Source organism: Elaeis guineensis, chromosome 7 (genome assembly GCF_000442705.2).
Source record: "Elaeis guineensis isolate ETL-2024a chromosome 7, EG11, whole genome shotgun sequence".
Classification (NCBI taxonomy): Eukaryota; Viridiplantae; Streptophyta; class Magnoliopsida; order Arecales; family Arecaceae; genus Elaeis; species Elaeis guineensis.
In genome coordinates, this window is record NC_025999.2 from 60,374,839 (window position 1) to 60,385,943 (window position 11,105).

Below are 11,105 nucleotides of genomic sequence, written 5' to 3' on the forward strand. Positions count from 1 at the left end.
TTGATATGACCTAGCCTACAGTGCCAAAGATAGACTTCTGACACATTATCTATTCTAGGGCATTTACCGGAGGTTTGAACCACATTAACAGGTTATGATAGAAAGTAAATTCCATTATTAAGTTGTCCAACAAATATTGTAACACCATTCAAAATGATATTGCAAATATTTTCTTTTATTAAAAATTGATTACTGTTTATGACCAAAAGGCCTACCAAAATAATATTTAATAAAAAGCTTGGACAATAGTGACATTCACTCAGAATTATGTTTCAAAAATTGATTACAAGGTTCATGATTCCTAATGCTAGAACTGAAATTTTGCTTCCATCTCCAACGTTCAGGAATCTCTTGCTTTCATCAAATCTCCTACTGACCTGCAGACCCTGCATCAAATTGAAAATATGATAAGGGCTTCTGGTATCCAATACCCAAGCAGTAGTATCACAAATGAAAAAATTGCAAGGTGTTATCATATAAGTACCTTGCTTCTTCTTCGGCCTGTTCGGATCCAGGGAAGCAATGTATAGAGGATAGTTCCTCTTCCAGTGCCCCTGCTTCTTGCAAAAGAAGCACTCCACCTGGCTCTGGTCGGGCTTGCGCTTCTTGGTCTGACCCTGTGCAGACATCCCAGTATGCAGCTGCACCTTCTTATTCTTCTTCTTCTTGTTCTTGTTCTTCTCTTTCTTAAAGGGTCGACGATCAGAAGAAGACCCTCCCACAATATTCACCGACTCCTTATGGAGCTGGTGATCCTTCTCAAAGTTCTGCAGCAACCCCAACAAATCATGGTAGTTCACTGCAGGCTTTGTCATCCGAAAATGAGTAAGGAAGGGGAGGAAGGACTTGGGCAATGAATTAAGGATCGCATCCTTACCGAGCTGCTCGTGCAAGGGAAAGCCCAGTTTAGTTAGGCGCTCAATCATTTCGATCATATACAGTACATGATCAGTGACTGAGGCTCCATCCCTCATCCAAGCATTGAAAATGGCACAACTAATTTTGTGCCTTTCAACATCGTCAGGCGTGCCAAAGGAGTCGTTCAATATTTGAAGCATCTCCTGTGGCCGGACGTTCTCGAACCTGCGGCTGAACTCATCATTCATTGCCACCAGCATAATGCATCGAACGGTGGTGCGATCGTTGAGCTACTTTTGATAAGTATCTCGGACCATCCCTCTAACATTCGGGGTTGGCTCCTCAGGTGCCGAATCCGTTACTACATAAAGGATCCGCTCATGCTCAAGGATGATTTTTAATTTTTGATACTAGCTATCAAAATTAGATCTCATGAGATTATCATTATCTAATAATGACCGGAGGGACAGAGTAGTGGCCATAGCTGTATAAAAAAAAATCAGACCTTTATTAGTACATAAATTATAAATACTAAAGACTTGGACTTTAGTCTAAAGTTTCTCCTAGTATTTTTACGAACTGGTTGCCTCAACCTCCAATTCGAGGAATTATTTTAATTCCTTAGTGGGTACTAGAATCCACACAGACTACACACGAGCCCAACTTTGGTTGGTCAACCCATATGCATCTATGGGTAGGTTCATAACCAGTTGTTTCTCTAAACAACTTCTAGTAATTGATTTTGCCCCAGAACCTAATCAGTAGGCTTTGGCCTTCACTGAAAAGATCTGGTTAGGTCCAACCATTAACACGATTTGATTTGATGAATCGGACCAATAAATGATCAGGCCCAACTTTGGCCGGCCAACCTGACCACCATCAGAAAGACTCAAATCAAATTATCATATTATGAATGATAATTCCATTAGTCAATAAGCACCAAGCCTTTGGGCCTCCAATGATTATTAAACTAATGGACTCATTATCACTCACTTAATGGGAGGCTATGACTTAGTTATCAATATAACTTAATCATTTTTAGGGACCTAATAATTTTTGAAAATTTTATTAAAGGATAGATGAGAAGAAAATATCCAACCAATTTCAATCCTCCCACTAACTTCACCAAGTCAGATTAAAAAAGAATTTAATTAAAGCTAGCATTAGAAGCACCTAAATCAGTCAAACTGATTTATTTAATGACATGGGTGAGCCCTAATCACCAAGTGATCTAATCAAAACCTAATTCACCAGGTTGGCCAGGTAAGTGAGATCAGTGGTGGGGATAAGCCATTAACTCGTCAGAGATCGAATCACTGCAAGTAGCTCCCGCTTAAAAACCACTGGTCAAAATGCCAAACTTACCTTAGACACCAACTGGTTCATTAGTTTTAATTTGATCAACTTATTAAATAGGGTTCCACCGCGTAGCCATGAATTAAGTCCATCTTGGTCTAGTTAAAGACATGGACCCATTCAACTACAACTATTGGAGTTGAGTCTAGAGTATTCTTAACCTAATCTAATTCAACTTTTGATTAGATTTGATCAATTACTCTAATTTAGTCCATTTCTTTAAGCTAACCTTAGGTCTAACCCAATTATGGACCTAATCCATCTATCCCATTGACCCACAAGTTTATGCAATTGTCTTAGATCTTAATTCACAATTTTAGACCTACTAGACAATACTTAATTCTTTTAATTAAGTATTTGGGCTGATAGGTCAGGGTTTGGCATTTCGAAAATAATTTTCAAATTTGAAAGGTTTTATTTTCTGTTCACCAAATATGTTGACTCATTTCACAAATAGATCAGCACATTTCATAAATAACAATCCTATTGCTAATTATATGATAGAAAATAACTCAATTGTTGCCCAGCTATGCAACCTAAGAGGGAGGGTGAATTGGGTTTCTAAATATTTTAAACTTAACTTTCAATTTATGAAGATTATTTAACAATAGCAAGATAAGTAAGAAGAGTGTAATTGATTCAAGGCTAATGGTTGAATGCAAAAATGCAAGAGAATAAAGAAGTTCTAAAGAAGAGCAATTAGGCACAACATAAATAAGAGGATTTATAGTGGTTCGGTGCCAACCTTGCACCTACATCCACTCCCCAAGCTCTTATTTGGGAATTCCAATCTACTAAACTGTATTCAACTTGAATACACATGTCGGAACCTCCGACTCTAGCTATCCCAAGCTAGTCCAATTATTTTTTGGGTACAAGCCAATCCAATACAATCCGATTCAAGGTTCGGATCAACCTTCCCATATTTTGAAATCCTTCCAAAATAAAAATAATAACTCAAAAGGAGTATTACAATTAACAGCTCAAAAAATATAAAAAAAGCTCCTTTAATGAGTGAATGAAGCTTTAAATATACTTTACTCAAATAAAAGAAAGCTCTTTCTAATTTTTTCAAGGTGGTTGGAGACTTGAATGAGCACTTGAGGAGTTGGTGAACTTGAATTAAAAGCTTCTTGAATGCTTTGAGTAGGCTCTTGCTTAGGGCTGAAATGTAGCTTAAAATCCTCTTTAAAACCCTTCTCTTTTTCTCTATCTTTCTTTGATTCCCTCCTTTAAGTCCCTATATATATCTTCAAATAATGGTGGAGAGCAATCTGGACTGAAATAGAGCCATTAGAGCACATTAAATGAGCATTAAATACAAATAAAATAGATAAAAAATTAGTCATTACGGAACTTTTTCATCACAGGGGTCGACTCATAGGGTCGACTCATGCTCATGGGTCGACTCATAGGGTCGACCTCTGTGGAAAATAGCAGAAAATAATGGTTCTGTAATTTTGGCCTAAAAGCAGCAGAGGTCGACTCAGGCTTAGGGGTCGACCCATGGGGTCGACTCACAGACTATGCCAGCCAAAAAATCTTACGTACCATTCAGCCCTTTGAGCCATGAGTCGACTTATGGGGTCGACTCAAAAATAAAAATTTGATTTTCTTGCAAAATATACTTTCGAAAATATTGAAATTTTCTCCAGTAGACTACACGTCTTTTGTTCTTGTTCTTAAGGCTTCTGAATTAGGTATTGATGAAATTACGAATTTGCTCCTGAAATGCAATAAGCCTTTTTCCAAGCCAAGATCATTAGTAATCCCCTCAAATGCTTTGTAATCATCAAAATTAATTCAAGGAGCAACAATCTCTCCCTTTTTGATGATGACAAAATACTTGATCAAAATTATATATAAAGCATTGAGCATGAATTTTAAATTTATAACGATGCATCACTTAAATATCATAGCCAAGTATTGGAACGAAATGCATCATAAGCAGTTTTAAGATAGATTTAAAATTTGCTAAAAATTTGAACTTTGCTTGTAAATTTGAAATTTGCTTAATTTGCTTATAATTCAATCTGTATTGCTGTTATTGCTCAATCTCGATCTTAATGATCAATCTTTACTGCTCTTATTGCTTTGCTCAATCTCATCAATCTTGATTCTCTAATCTTGATTTCCTACTCCCTCTTTTTGACAGCATCAATTGAGATTCTCTACTCCCCCTTTAATAATTAAATTTTTATTTTATTCCTTCCTTTTGATGGGATCAATTTTACTTCTTAAGCTTTCTTCTTTAATTGCTTGTTTCTATATTGCTTATTGTTCTACTCCCCCTCAACATAGCACTCGTAAAAGATATATTCATTGAAAAGATATTGCTATTCAAGTATTGCAGAATTTAAAAGTATCTTCAAGTTGATCACATTCAGAGATATTCATTGAAAGACAAAGGATATATATATATTCAAAAGATCTTTGAGTACAAAGATGTTTTAATACATAATTGTTGACTCAGAGTACAAAAGACATGGATAGAAACTATCCAAAAGTCAAACAGTCAACATTGCATTACATATCCTAGACAAAAACTAAAGAAAAGACTGACTACTTTGGATCTAGTAGAGATTATGACTGGATGGATCAGAGTCAGATGAATCAGAGATGGGGTGAGGAGATGAAGGATCACGATCGGTTCGACCTCGATCGCATCTGCCTCTGCCACGGGTAGAGGAGCCAGCACGAGTGGAGGGATGAGAGGATCCTGAAGGCTGAGAAGCAAAGGACTGTACTACAAGTGATAGTCTGATGGGTATCCAGAAGGTTTAAAGCCCTTGAAACAGATTGTAGCAGTGCAGTGAATTGAGTGGAAGCATGCTCACTAGAGCCTCTGATCTCTCTCCTCAGAAAATCAAACCCACTCTCCAAGACTCCTCGCAGTCTGGCTGCCTCCGCAGATAGGTCTGAGACCTTAGTGATGTCCTCATGTGGCTGTGGGTGGGCAAAAGCTAGTACTTACCTCTGCAAGTCGAATACTCTGGCAGTCAGTCTCACCACACAACCCTCAAGCTGTTCGATGCGAACTGACTGATCAGAAATCATATGGAACACAGTGGAGATGTGGGGGATCAGTGCCTAATCAGATATATCATGAAATGTCGATCCCTGAGCAGAAGCTGAAGTACCTATCTGACGAGATAGTATAGAAGCTACGTGCTGAGATATCATCTCTATCTGGTCATCAGCCAATCTGATCTCTGAGGGATGAGCTCTGCTGTCTGGCTGTTGGATTGAGGTGTGCCTCCTCATAGACTCTGACGGCCCAGCCTCAAGGTCAGAAATAAACTGAATGTCTGGAGATACAGCCCTATGATCATGGAGAGGTGATGAAGGACCTTCCTCCTCTGTTCTGCCCTCAGCTCTCTCTTCCACACCCTTTGACCAACCACCATCAGTCTTGGAAAATCCCATGCGATGCAGAGTATGGTGGTTGATAGTGTCAGAGTGAGAAAGCCTAGCTACTGCCTCCCCCTTAAAGCTAACTCCAAACCTCCTGAATACTAAAGTGAGGGCCATACCGAAAGGCAAATGTGCCTTGGACCTATTCAAGGTCTCTCTCATAGCTTCAATCATTAATGCCGGGAGGTTCAGGGGGGTTTGAGTAACAACATGATACATAATGCAGATGTCTCAGCCTGAGAGGAGATCATGTCTACCACTTCTAGGGAGAAATAACTTAGTTACCATTTGATGAAATATCCTCATCTGAATGGAAAGGATCTTGGCCTCTAATTTGTTTAGGCTTCCCGAGAAGGTTCTTCCTAGAATCACATTAATTCCCTCCTCCTTAACTGAGAGTTCCATGTTTGTGTATCCCTCGTAGGGTAAATGAAGAATTTCTCCCAAAAGCATAGGATCAAGACTAATTTCTATACCCTTTACAGTGGATTTTATTGTTTCATTGCTATATCCCAAATTCAGATAAAATTTCCTAACCAGATCCACATAGGTATTTTCTTTAAGTGAGCAGTAGAATTTTCAACCTTGATCCTTGATTTGTGATTCGATAGAGAACCCTTCCTTTTCAAAAAATCTGAAATCAATATTTTTGCCAGGCTCTACCTTCCTATCGGAGAGGGGTATCTTACTGAGGCTTATTGGAGACCGAGATATAGCTGGAGCAGATGCCGGAGCAAGGATTGAAGCTGACGAGGTTTCGGTTGCCTGTCTTTTCCGGTGCAAACCCTCTTCCAACCTGCGGACTGATTTTCTCCTTTGAGAAAGCTTCATTTTTGGAGCCATTACCACAACCAGAGCTAGCAAGGATCTTAGGAGATCAAATGTGTGGAGAGATAGAAGGTTTTTAGGGGAAGGAAAAAGATTTTGGAGAGGAGGAGTGCCGATTTGGAGAAGACGAGTAGAATCTAGGGCAGGCTCTACTCGCTCCAAATGACGAAGAAGAAAAGGGAGGAGCTTGGTTCTAAGAGGGCGATTTTGAGAGTGGGAGATGGTGGGAGAAGAGTTTTTGGGGAAGAACTTGAGTTTAAGGAAGAAGAGAGGGGATCTTTTGGCTTGGTGGAAGGAAGAAGATGAGGAGTTGGGTCAGCTCAAGGGAGGTTTTCAACAAAAGGAAGCGCCCGAATGATTTGGTTAAAAATTACAAGTTTACCCTAGGGTCAACCCTGGGGTTCGACTCATGCCACAGAGAAATTCAGAAAAATGATAAATCAATTTCGAAAAAATTTGAAATATTATGGGAAGGATGTATACTCAAAAATTGATTATGAGAATGATTATTTTGGGCAATTGAGCTCAATAGATGAGAATTAAGCCAAAAAAAAAAAAAAAATTTGGTGTTGATATCTTGGAATCAGTGAGACACCTAAGCAGATAGATCAAGGATTCTTAGTTCTCTCCTGATTTCACAAAATCTATCTTCACTTAAGACCTTGATAAAGATGTCAGCTAATTATTTTTCAGTACAAATATAGTCAAGAATTATGTCTTTATTTTGGACATATTCTCTTATGAAGTGATGCCTGATTTCAATATGTTTTGACCTAGAATGTTGAATTGGATTTTTAGTGAGATTTATAGCACTAGTGTTATCACATCTTATGAGAGTTTCATTAAGTTTGATACCAAAGTCTTCGAGTTGTTGCTTAATCCACAAGATTTGAGCACAATAATTTTCAGCTGCAATGTATTCGGCCTCAGTCGTAGACAGTGCTATCGAATTTTGTTTCTTGCTAAACCAAGAGATTAGGTTTACTCCAAGAAATTGGCAAGTTCCACTAGTACTTTTTCTATCTAATTTACATCCAGCAAAATCGACATCAGAATATCCTATTAAGTTAATTAATGAGTCCTTAGAATACCATAATCCTAGAGTTTGTGTACCATTTAAATATCTAAGGATTCTTTTAACAGTATTCAAGTATGATTCTTTTGGATTTGATTGAAATCGAGCACACAGGCAAACACTAAACATGATATTAGATCTACTAGCAGTTAAATATAATAGAGAACCAATCATACCTCTATAAAATTTTAAGTCTACACTCTTACCTTCTTCATCCTTGTCAAGCTTACATGTTGGGCTCATGGGTGTAACAATTGGTTTGGAATTCTCCATTTCAGATCTCTTAAGTAATTCTCTTGTGTACTTGCTTTGGGTGATGGAGATTCCTTCCTTTATTTGTTTGATTTGAAGTTTGAGGAAGAATGTAAGTTCTTCCATCATGCTCATCTCGAACTCCCCCTGCATGAGCTTTGCAAAATCTTGACAAAGAGTTTCATTAGTTGCCCCAAAAATAATATCATCAACATATATTTGTATAACTAATATATCATCTTGATTTCTTTTGATGAATAGTATTGTATCTACATTTTCTCTTAAAAAGCTATTATTAAGTAAAAATTTTTTTAGCCTTTCATACCAAGCCCTGGGTACTTATTTCAAACCATATAGAGCTTTATTTAATTTAAAGACATGATTGGGAAAAGCATGATTTTCAAAACCTGGAGGTTGTTCTACATAAACTTCTTCAGCAATATATCCATTTAAAAAGGCACTTTTGACATCCATTTAGAATAATTTAAATTTTATAAAGCAAGCATAAGTAAGTAGAAGTCTAATTGCCTCTAATCTAGCAACAGGTGCAAAGGTCTCATCAAAATCAATTCCTTCTTCTTGATTATAACCTTTTGCAACTAATCTTACCTTATTTCTTATCATATTTCTATGTTCATCTAATTTATTCCTATATACCCATTTTGTGCCAATTATTTAGTTTTTAGGTCTTGATACTAAGGTCCATACATTATTTCTTTCAAATTGATTAAGTTCTTCTTACATTGCATTAATCCAATTATAATCTTTTTCAGCTTCGTCTATAGTTTTAGGTTCAAGATGAGAGACAAAAGTACATGATTAAATGCATCTTTAAGAGAAGAACGAGTTCTTACCCCATGTGTAGGATTACCAATGATTAGTTCCTTGGGGTGATTATGATCATACCTCCATTCTTTAGGTAGATTGTTTGTACTTTGAGGTTGTTCTTGTCGTTCTTCACCTTTCTCATCTTGTTTGTCTTCATGTTCTTCATCATCTTGAATTATTGAATCTTTTAGAGTGATCTCCTTCATCCCTTCTATAAGAGATCTGCATCATCAAAACCTTCATTCTTCATTGAAGGAAGATCATTAGTTTCATCAAAGACAACATGTATTGACTCCTCTACCACTAAGGTTCTTTTGTTAAAAACTCTAAAAGCTTTACTAGAAGAGGAGTAACCAAGAAAATTGCTTCATCAGATTTTGCATCAAACTTTCTTAGTCTTTCTTTACCATTATTTAACACAAAACATCGGCAATCAAAAATATGAAAATATGCAATGTTTGATTTTTTTCCTTTTCAAAGCTCATAGGGAGTTTTCTTTAAGATTTGTCTAATTAAAGCATGATTTAATATGTAACATGCTGTGTTAATAGCTTCTTTCCAAAAGTATCTTGAAAGGTTGCTTTCACATAGCATGGTACGAGCCATTTCTTCAAGGGTTCTATTTTTTCTTTCTACTATCCCATTTTGTTGGGGTGTCCTAAGTGCTGAAAAATTGTGGCCTATTCCTTTTTCATCACAAAACTTTTCAAAATTTTGATTTTCAAATTTGGTTCCATGATCACTTCGAATATTTTGAATCGAAAAATCTTTCTCATTTGTGACTTTTCGATAAAATTTAGAGAAAACTTGAAAAGTTTCATCCTTGTGTACCAAAAAGAAAACCCATGTAAAACGAGAAAAATCATCAATAATTACAAAACCATATCATTTTTCTCCTAGACTAGTAGTTCTAGTAGGTCCAAATAAATCCATATGCAATAGTTCTAATGGTCTAGAAGTTGAAATAATATTTTTAGATTTGAATGAAACTCTTGTTTGTTTACCTAGTTGGCATGCATCACAAATTCTATCCTTTTCAAAATTTAATTTGGGTAAACCAATAATCAATTCCTTCTTAATGAGTTTTGAAAGTGAGTGCATGCTAATATGTGCAAGCCTACGATGCCAAAGCCAACTAGTTTCATTAATCTTGGCATTCAAAGATACTAGGCATTGCATGTTTATTTTGGATAGATCATTCAAATCTACCATATAAACACTGCCATGTCTATGTCCAATAAATTTAATGCCTTCATTAATAGGACTAGTTACAATACAAACAGAAGACTCAAAAATAACTTTATATCCTTTATCATAAAATTTACTGATGCTTCATAAATTATGTTTTAAACCATCTACTAACAAAATATTTTCAATAAACTTGGAGGGAGTGATACCAATGTTACCTATACCGATGATCTTTCCTTTACCATTGTCTCCAAAGGTAACCATCCCTTCATTCTTAGCATCAAGTGTGATAAATTGGAATTCATCACCAGTCATATGTCTCGAGCATCCGCTATCAAGATACCATTTTCTGTTTGCTCCTTGGGATGCTAGACACACCTACAGGCAAAAGTTAAGTTTTTGTTTTAGGTACTCAAGCTTTCTTGGGTCCTTTTTGGTTAGTCACAATGGTTCCTTTTGGAACCCATATTTTCTTTGTATTAGAATTTAAGAAATTGTTAGAGAGACAAGTGTACGACTTGTGACCTACTTTATCATATTTGAAGCAAGTAATGTTTGAAAACTTATTGTTTGAAGAGTTTACATAGATATTTTTTAGAAACTTTTATTTCTTTAAGGGGTTCAAACCAAGACCAGCCTTATCATAAACAGCCTTTTGATTTTCAAGAATCATATTAAGTTTATTAGAACTTAAAGTAAATTTTTTAACTATTGGTTTTAGCTTGGCAATTTCATTCTTTAAGTTCAGATTTTTTTGAAGCAAGGTAGATTTTTCATTTGAAATACACTCATTTTGTTTTAGTGAAGATTGATTCTTTGATTTTAACTCTTTGTTCTTTACCCTTAGCTTCTTTAGTTCATCAATTAAATCATAAAAAGCTTCATGAAGTTCTTCAAAGGTAAAGTCTACAGGAGTTGAAGAGTTTACCTCATTTTCATGTGCCATAAGGCACAAGTTGACTTGTTCAGTTGAGTCTTCCTCTTCGGAGCTTGAGTCATCACTTTCACTCTAAGTAGCCATCATGGCCTTCTTCTTGTACTTCTTGGGACCCTTCTTCAGTTGTGGGCATTCAGACTTGAAGTGTCCCGATTTTTTGCATTCATAGCAGACAAGGGATTGGTCTTTATCCTTTTCTTTGCTATGTTTCTCTTTTGTGAGTAGCCTCTTCCTCATTCCTTGTTTCCTTTTCCTCAAAAACTTTTTGAATCTTCTGGTAATGAGAGCCATCTCTTCATCTTGCTCTTCATTTTCGGTATCATCAGTTTCTTCATCAAGTTGAGCTATGGATTTGAGGGCGATTGTTCT